Below are 10,030 nucleotides of genomic sequence, written 5' to 3'. Positions count from 1 at the left end.
TTCAATGACTCATATATGTCATGGGCCGTTTCCCTGTTAGATATCTTCTCATACTCAGCATGAGAGATAGCATTCTGCAAAACAGTCCTGCATTTGTGATGATTTTTGAAATCTTTCTTTTGATCATCAGTCATTTCGCTTCTCGTGAGCCTTACACCAGTAGCTTTAACAGGATGTTTGTAACCATCCAACAGAAGATCCCATAGATCAGCATCTAGACCAAGAAAGTAACTTTCCAGTTTATCTTTCCAATATTCAAAGTTTTCACCATCGAATATTGGTGGTCTAGTATAACCATTGTTACCATTGTATTGCTCAGCAGAGCCAGATGTAGATGCAGTTGGATTTGATTGAGATTCACCAGCCATCTTTTACTTAAGCGTTTTTCTCTTCCTGAATCTTTTCTAAACACGGTTAAGTGCTTGCACCTTAGAACCGGCGCTCTGATGCCAATTGAAGGATAGAAAAACACTTAGAAAGGGGGGTTTGAATAAGTGTAGTTTAAAAAACTTGAAAGATAAAAGCAATTTGCACAGTTATTTTTATCCTGGTTCGTTGTTAACTAAACTACTCCAGTTTACCCCCACGGAGTGGTTTACCTCACCTGAGGATTTAATCCACTAATCGCAACAGATTACAATGGTTTTCCACTTAGCCCACGACTAAGTCTTCTAGAGTTTCCTGATCACAACCTGATCACTCTAGGAACAAATGCTTAGACACAAGCTAAGACTTTCTTAGAGTATCCTGACCACCACGTGATCACTCTAATTACAACTGCTTAGACACAAGCTAAGACTTCCTAGAGTATCCTGATCAACACTTGATCACTCTAGTTACTTACAAATTAATGTAATCAATTCTAAGAGTATTACAATGCTTCTGAAAAGCTATAATCACAACAGTGATATTTCTCTTAACGTTTAAGCTTAATCTCACTAATATATTACAGCAGCAATGTAGTGAGCTTTAATGAAGATGAAGTTTCTGAGCTTCGAGTTTGAACAGCGTTTCAGCAAGTTTTTCAGAATTGGTTCTTTTTTTAAAAATCGTCAACCTTGCTTCTCATCAGAACTTCATATTTATAGGCGTTTGAGAAGATGACCGTTGGGCGCATTTAATGCTTTGTGTATTCCGTACAGCTTTGCATTTAATGTTTCACGCTTTTGTCAACTACCTCGAGCCTTGTTCACGCTGTGTCTACTGACGTTGCCTTTAATAGCTTCCAACGTTGCTTTTGTCAGTCAGCGTAGCCTGCCACCTGTACTTTCTTCTGATCTGATGCTTGTGAATAAAATATTTGAATATCATCAGAGTCAAACAGCTTGGTGCATAGCATCTTCTTGTCTTCTGACCTTGAAGTGCTTCTGAGCGTGATACCATGAGAGCTTCAGTGCTTCTGCTTCTGATCTCAAGTTCTTCTGATGCTTCCATAGACCCATGTTCTGATTCTGCCTTGACCATCTTCTGATGTCTTGCCAGACCATGTTCTGATGTTGCATGCTGAACCTTCTGAGACAAAGCTTCTGAGCGCTGATTTGTGCATACTCTTTTTATATATTTCCTGAAAGGGAAATTGCAATGTATTAGAGTACCACATTATCTCACACAAAATTCATATCCTTATTATCATCAAAACTAAGAATATTGATCAGAACAAATCTTGTTCTAACAAGGATTGCTCCTGACATGCGACTATTGGTCTTACCACCTCCTATCTCAAGTTACTCACCAAAGTCCGGGTTAGAACTTTATCTCATCACAGAGGAACCATCGAGCACCAAAAAGAAAAAAAAGAAGATAAACAAACAAAGCACACAACAATATATACAGATAAAAACACACAGATAAACAAAAATAGGCTTAACACACTTAAAACTGGATCCCCAGTGAAGTCGCCATTTTTCTGTAGCGGGGAAAATCTGATATCGAAGCCATGGGATTGACTCGAATCAATATTCCGTTTGAAATCGCCACCGCGCTTTATTTTTTCAAAGGAAAAGGGAAAAGAACGAAAAACTCAAAGTTTTGTTTTTTTTAAAACAAGGAAGAGAACTCAGGTTCGGGTGTTGATTATACAAGGGGAAGGTTTAAAGCACCCCTCATATCTGTGGTACTCCACAGGAACCTTTTTGAAAATCTGTGTTGTGTGTGTGCTAAAAAACGGTTTGTTTTATTTTTAAAATAAGCTCGGCAAGACATTAAGTCTTGTGCCTACATACCTCCTCAGTGCAATGGAGAAGTCAGAGCTAATGTAGTTCCGCTTAAAGGGAAAACATTTTTTAAAACGAATAAACACTTTATCGTCGTTGGAGAGAAATACTCAGCCATTGATCTTGAGCATGAGAACAAACGAGTTCTTTGCATCGCAAAAGAAAGAAGGGCTCCAACTCGGATAAAATCAACGAGTATGCCACTAGCTCTCTCACGCGGAAAAGATCTCATTATATCAATCAATTTCAAAATCGTGGGGTATAACCACTCGTTTCGACAATTAACGGTGTCTAAACTTTTTGAAGAAAAAGGCCATTGAAGGCAAAAGATTTTTTTAAGAAAAAGGTTTTGAAAAGATTGCAAACATAAGAAGGTTTTTGAAAAAGGGAGAAGATTTTGAAAATTTAAGAATGGGAGGAGATGAAAAGGCTATCCTATTGCGTAAAATAAAAGCTAAGGAAAGAAACGGTCTAACCGAAATAAGAAGCCAACACTTGACATTGTGAGTCAAGGTAAATTTCCCATCCTTTGGAATATCAATACTAAACCAAAATTATTACTTGGGGATCCAGATGAATTTATTATCTTAGCACCACTTTGCATTAAGCACATTAAAATTCTGGCGAAAATCGGGCAGAGTAACGGCTGTTTTCGGGTAAAATCCTTATATCAATGCCTTGGAATTAACCATCAAGGGCTTTCAAGGAAATACCTGCACACATAAACAGACAACAATCCAATGCCAGACAGACAGAATAACAGCAGAGTAATTAACAGAATAAGGGTCCAGAGGCGCTAAGTCCATAAGTCCGAATCTCCAAAATGCTAGGGATAGTAACCAATAGTCCAAAAGAGAGCCTTAAGTATTTTTTAGATTTTTGTTATTATTAGTGTTTTAGCATAAAAGTAAAGTATGGTCCAAGTGGACAAAGAGAAAATGGCGGAAACATAAACATATGTCCAAATGGACAAAGAGAAAATAGCGGAATGTAAATATGATGAAATGATAAAATAAAGCGATAAAGCGAGAAATATAAAGAGCGGTATAATAAAGTGCGAAAATTAAAGTCAATTGTTAGATGTTAAAGATAACCATCTTGAAACTTGTCAAGTATGTTATCAAAGTTAGTAATAAAGATCGATGGTGAGTGAAGGATGTACTCGGATTTAAATTCAATGAACATTTATCAGAAGCTTGATAAAATCATAGCGACTACACGATAAACCTTCATAAGTCTTAAATCAACTGCATACAATTCTCTTCCATGTTTGATCTTTTTGATTCGGGACACGAAATATTGCGCTATGTTAAGCAGATCGCCAAGTGATTTATGTAGAAATCACCCTACAACGAGGCCGGTCAAAACTTTATGTGCTAATGCATGTGAGAGGAATGATATGTAGATCATTCTCCGAAAGCAATACCGCACGAAAAGAAAAATGGTGAGTGATCTAGTCTTTACTAAGAATCCATAAGAATTCTCAAAGTATTAAGACTTTCATCGATCAAAATAAAGAGAAACAAAAGATGGAACCACATTAAAAGCTCCTTTCATCCATAATTTCAATCACATAATTTTGCGGATTTGGATTCTCATCCTATCGACGCCCTAAGTCCATTGAAATTAGAGAGAAATTAGGCCTCTAGTTTGTGATTCAAAGAAAATATCAAAAGAATGGAGTAGAAGAAGAGTTAGAACCAAAAACAGGTCAAAAATAACAAAAACAAGCATTCTGCCTCATTGGAAATCGATTTACCTCTGTAGGAAATCGATTTCCTGCCTGCAGAATTCAGATCTGGCGCAAAAAACAGAGTGGAAATCGATTTCCTTCTGTAGGAAATCGATTTCCTGCGCACAGTTTTCAAAAAAACAGCATTATGAACTTTGAAACTTGATTTAGGCAAACATACAAACACCTTATGATCACATATCCATTGGAGCACGAATTTTCCATCAAATCACCATCAAATAGGACCAATATAGCATCAAAGATGCATTGAATACAAACAACAAAGAATCACATTATGGTAGATGGAAAAGGATGATTAAAATTACCAATTCTTGAACAAAACTTAGATCCACTTCAACAATCACCAACACAAATCTTGATCTCTCAACAATTGAAGAAAAAAGAGTGAAATGAAAGGTGGCTTAGCTCAAAGTTTGTGAGGTTCAAGGTGTGACTCACAAACTTTATGAAAGAACAAAGAGCTTTGGTGAATTTGGTAGGGATGAGGAGAGAAATTGCAAGGGGTTTGTTGGCTCTCAAAGCTTGAGAAATGAGAGAGTAGAGGTCTCTATTTATAGAATTGGAGCAAGAGTAGTGGCAAATTGGTCTTTTTGTGTTTGGTAATTAATTTGTGGTTAATTGGTAATTAAAGTGGGATTTAAATGGTAAAATGATGTTTAAGTGGGTTTAATGAAGGAGTTAATTTTGATGAGGTGGAAAATTGGTAAAATGAAGGAGTTAATTTTGATGAGGTGGAAAATTTTGATGAAGGAGTTAACTTTGACCACAGTTGACTTTTAGGTCAAACCAGTCGCCCATTGATCATTTGAGCAGTTGACTGAGCAAATCCTACGACACTACAAGAAATAAGATATTTAACAACGACTTTTTCTCAGCGACTTTCAATTTGTTGGAAATAACATACATTTAGCAACGACTAATTTTAGTCGTTGTAATAAGTTATTATTTTCTCAACAATTTTAATATTGTTGGGAAAAATGATCTATCGCAACAATAAATATTTTTGTTGAAAATAATGCAACTTTTTCTTATACATATTGCAACGACTAATATAAACCGTTATAATAAGTTACTTTTTGCAACAATCTCGTTATCGTTGAAAAAAATTATTTATAAAAATAATGCTTGGTTAAAAATTTATTAATTTATTGATTTTTTAAAATACTTATATTTTATACATTGGTCTCAAGGATAATAAACTATATATCAAGAGATAAGAATGTGACTTTAAAAATTATTTTAATTCAATAGTTAATATTTATTTACAAATATTATATATATATATATATATATATATATATATATATATATATATATATATATATATATATATATATATATATATACCACAATTTTATTTTATCAATAGACTCGTTTTCTCTTTAAATAATAGAAAAAGAATTAGAATATAAATAAAAAAGATAAATTCAATATTTTCTTCAAAAATTTAAAAGGGGAATTTCTTACTCCCTTGAAATAAATTATAAATAAAATTGATCAAATATTACATATTAAATTAAATAGTGCACTTAATTACATTTAAGTTATATAATTTTATTTAACATGTCATATCCAAAAAAAATATATTAAACATTAGTATGATAAAAAAAATTAAATTTAAATTTTTAATTAATAAATTTAATTATTATTGGTGCCCACAAAATTAATTTAATGGGTGCAGCTCGTGCAAACATGATTAATTATATTTATAGTTATGAAATTAATTGATTCGATGCCTATGACTTTCATTAAAATTATTAAGACTATAACTATAGTTGTTTATGGATTTATAGAATTAATTTTAATGTGATTGAAGCTATTTAATGTTTTGTTTTGATAAGAGACCAAAAAATCAGCTTTTTATCAATGATGGCCTATTTTTATGCATTAAATCAGTATTTGTTGTTGGAAAATTTTTGCCAAGTCTCTACGCCTAAGAGAATGAGAATTTATTATTTTAAAGTTAAAAGTTTTTTATGTCATAAAGGCATATGTTAAAAAAATATAAATAGAAATTTTAAATTGAAAAAAACAATAATAAATTCTTAATAAAAATAATTTATACTTATTTCAAATAAAAATTTTAAATTTAGTTCTTAACATATACATTTAGTATAGAAGTTAACATGACTTATTTTTTAATTATAACTTTTTAATATGTATTAATCAAATAATTTTGATAAGCATAAAAAATACATTAATTACAATAATTTTAACATTTTAGTTAATCGATAATTTTAAAATAAAAAATAACATTTAAATGTAAATAGTATGTTTTTAAAAGAAGTTTCTGAATTAAAAACATTTTCTTTTAACTTAATAAAATAAGGAGAAAAAAAAGGAAACCCTCCACCAACTCCTTTTTTTTCTTCTTAAACCCTATAAGTTTTTTAATTGCCCTCTTATTATGAAACCGCTCACCATTTTTTATGGATTTATTCTCTCCATCTCTTTTGACCTATTTTTTATTTGATTGTTTCTTCATTGTTCTTGTAGATATGTTAAATGGCACACTACAGAGGTCATTTGTTTCTACCTTTTCATCAACAAATCTATAGAGGTTTTTCTTCTCATTCTTTTTTCTCTCTATACTTATGTTATCATTCTCCATGCTGTCACTGTTCTGTGTTTCCAATTCACATATTTATGTTACCATCTTTGTGTTTTTATGTAGATTATCTTCCTATAAACAATATGCAATTAATCATTATAAAATTCAACAAAGTCTTGAGTGCAAAAGAATAACGTATTGAGGTTGATCTTGTACAAAAGTGATTGAAATGGTCAATAGACATTTTGGAAAGATACAAGTAAGTTTATTTTATATAAAATGATTATTGTTTCATTATACATTTATGTACCTAGGTTGGCATCAAATGTTTAATTATTTTATGAGTGGAGTTTGAATCATTTAGGTTGTATGAATAGATAAAGGATTTTTGTTTTTGAATGAGTGGGATTCAATTTGAGTGTTGGTCTGTTTAGTAGATTCAAGTTCTCTTAATTCATGAATTTTTTACTTTTAGTGTTGATTCTTTTTAGAATATTACCAATGAGATTTACGTTGTAATTTTGTTTGAATTGCAGATCCTTCAGATACTCCATAAAAAAAGTTTCAAAGCAAAGTTATATGAAGACAAATTAATACTTTATTATGGAGAAAAATTAATACTCTGGCGGGATAGAGTCAATTTTATTTGTTAAATATGTATTTTTTTAGGTTTTATTTTTGTAAAAATTAAATTATTTATTATTTTTTAATTTAGATGTTGAATAAGATAAGTTATGATACATTAATATAATGTTCTATTAATTCTTTTTATGTTTTTTTTGTTAATAATGTTATATCAATAATATATTCTGTTCTGGACTGGGCCAAGGTCAGGCCCACTATAATTTTCGGCCCAATAAACCTCAGAGGCCCACATCCCTCTACGACCCTCCTACGCAGGTAAGATGCCCACCTTAGATATGTTCGGCTGCCCTATATCCCCGAGCATGAGACACCGACATGCTCGGCACTGACGACCCCCTCGAACACCTTCGTTGCCGAGGACCCTGCTCCGCGCAGGGCTCCTTCATATTCAACCCTCCGAGCAACACGGATTCCACGTGGCTCCTAAAAGACCGCGTCTCCCTTGAACTTCGGAGCGGTTAACCAGGACAGAGGGCATGCACGCACCTCCGATATTTCCGCTCAGGAAACCTGGCAGTCTCCTAGTTGGGCTTGGGAATCCAACCCAATAGCGAGATCATGGCCCAGCGCTGGGGGCTATAAATACCCTCTTTAACTAGAGGGTCAGGTATTCAATTCTCTTCTAACCTTAGCTAGTACTTGCTCTCCTTTGCTCATCTACTCACTTTGGCATCGGAGTACCTTGCAGGTACACCCCCCCTCTCACTTCACGAAGATCAGCATCCGAGCAGCCCTTGACGATTCTTCTGATCAGGTACGATCAGTGGCGCCGTCTGTGGGAAACTGCTTCCCCGTCTTTAACAAACAAAGATCAAAGCTAATCATCTCCAATCGTCATGGCTGACAACCACAACAACGTCCCAAGCGCTGACCCTTTCCTCCTTCAAGAGCTGATCGAGGAATCCTCCCGCGAGCTAGCTACTCATCGTCGGGGGAATCGTCGGCAACAAAGGTCCGGGCATGAAATCCAGGACACTCAGCTGGTGCAGGTCCTGCAACAGGTCCAGAATGTCGACCATGTTCCTCCCGAAGGGCACGTTCAAAACGGGGGCGGAGAGCAGATCCGAACCACCAATGGACCAGAACATGCTCAGACCGTGAATGAGACCGACCCTCGAGACGGGCAACATGCTTCCTCATTCACCCACACCTCCGAGAGGCGGAGAGCCCGTCATGGAGAAGAAGAGGAGCCGCTCAACATTCCCGAAGGCACTGACCCCATTACCGTCCGCTTGCTCAAGGAAATACAATTGACCAACAGCCTCCTCAGGCTGCAGGACGACCGAATCCACGAGCTGGAAAGACAGCGACGACGTCGCCCTTCTCCGCGGAAGCACTACCGATCACGCTCCTATTCCTCCTCGCGCTCACCGCCGAGAAGATACCGTCGGCGTTCCCCATCCTCTTCAAGGTCTCCCCCGAGAAGACATCGACGCCGAAGGACCCGTTCCCGTTCTCCATCCAGGAAGAACAGGAAGAGCCAGAAACCTGAAACTGCTGAACAAAGAAGCCTCTCCCCCGAGCAGGGCCGTAGGGGTCCCTCCAAAGCTGCGTTGGATGACTACCAGGGGGGTTCCCGACGACACAGGCACTACGATTCACCAGGACCAAGCGACGAGGAGGACTTCCGCAGCCCCTTGTCCGCCAGTATCCGGAGAGCCCACCTCCCTCGGGGGATGGAAAAACCGCCAATGTTGGACCAATACGACGGGACCACTGATCCCGACGACCATATTCGGAGCATCGAAGCGGTCATGGACTATCACGTCGTCAGAGGCTCGATCAAGTGCCGCATCTTCCCGACCACCCTCAGGAAGGGAGCGATGAACTGGTACAGGAACCTCCCTCCGAACTCCATCCATTCATGGACCGAGCTCAAAGAACTTTTCTTGAGCCACTTCACAGCCTCTCGACGACAACCGAAATCGGAAGCCAACCTCGAGGCCGTGGTACAAGGACTCAACGAACCTCTTCGGGACTACCTTGAAAGATTCAACAAGGAGGCCGTCCAAGTGCAGACGGCCGACTACATGAAGAGGTACATCCTAGAGCGAGGACTTATCCCCGGCAGTGACTTCAAGAAGGCCATTAAGATTGAGAAGCCGCGCTCGATGATTGACCTCCTTCGCAAAGCAAAAGCATTCATCGACTTCGAAGAAGGCGAGGCGGCAGCGATCAAGGCCTCAAGGGGCAGTGATGCCGCCCGCAGCTCAAACCTCGAAGAGCCAGGGTCACGCCGGGGACAAGACAAAAGGAGGGACGACAGGTCCCGAGATGCAAAAGAACGGCGAGGACCGGCAGGGCGGTTCAACGACTACACCCCTTTGAACACCTCCCGGGAGAAAATCCTGGCCGACTGCCAGAACGCCGAGTTCAAGAAATCCAACATCAGGCCCCCGAAGTCAAATCCTACAAGACCGGGGACGGACAAGTCCAAGTACTGCAAGTATCACAAGAGTCACGGGCACATGACCGACGAGTGCATACATCTCAAAGATGCCATAGAGACCCTGATCAAAGAGGGCCACCTGGCAAAATACACCAAGAAGGGAGAACCCTCCAAAAGAGACATCCCTCGAAACTCTGACGAGGGGAACTCACCAGACAGCAGACCGCTTCAAGTTGCACTGTCCGTAACCCGACCTGAGGACTTCATCCCTTTACTCGGCGTGACGACCGCCCTCAGCACCTGGGAACATTTCCCCACCGCAATGGTCATCTCCAACGGCGGCGACCCCGGCTCTCTCACCGTCAGTTCAGTCAAAAGAAAGTTCGACGAGCTGCTCAGCGCCAATGCCGATCTCGGCCCTACTCTGCGGAGATTCCGAGGAAAGTCAGAACCAATCACTTTCTATCTCGAGGAACTGC

The sequence above is a fragment of the Vicia villosa genome, unplaced genomic scaffold, assembly GCF_029867415.1.
Source record: "Vicia villosa cultivar HV-30 ecotype Madison, WI unplaced genomic scaffold, Vvil1.0 ctg.003594F_1_1, whole genome shotgun sequence".
NCBI lineage: Eukaryota > Viridiplantae > Streptophyta > Magnoliopsida > Fabales > Fabaceae > Vicia > Vicia villosa.
The sequence above is the reverse complement of the archived record's forward strand: the minus strand, read 5'-3'. Positions refer to the sequence as shown.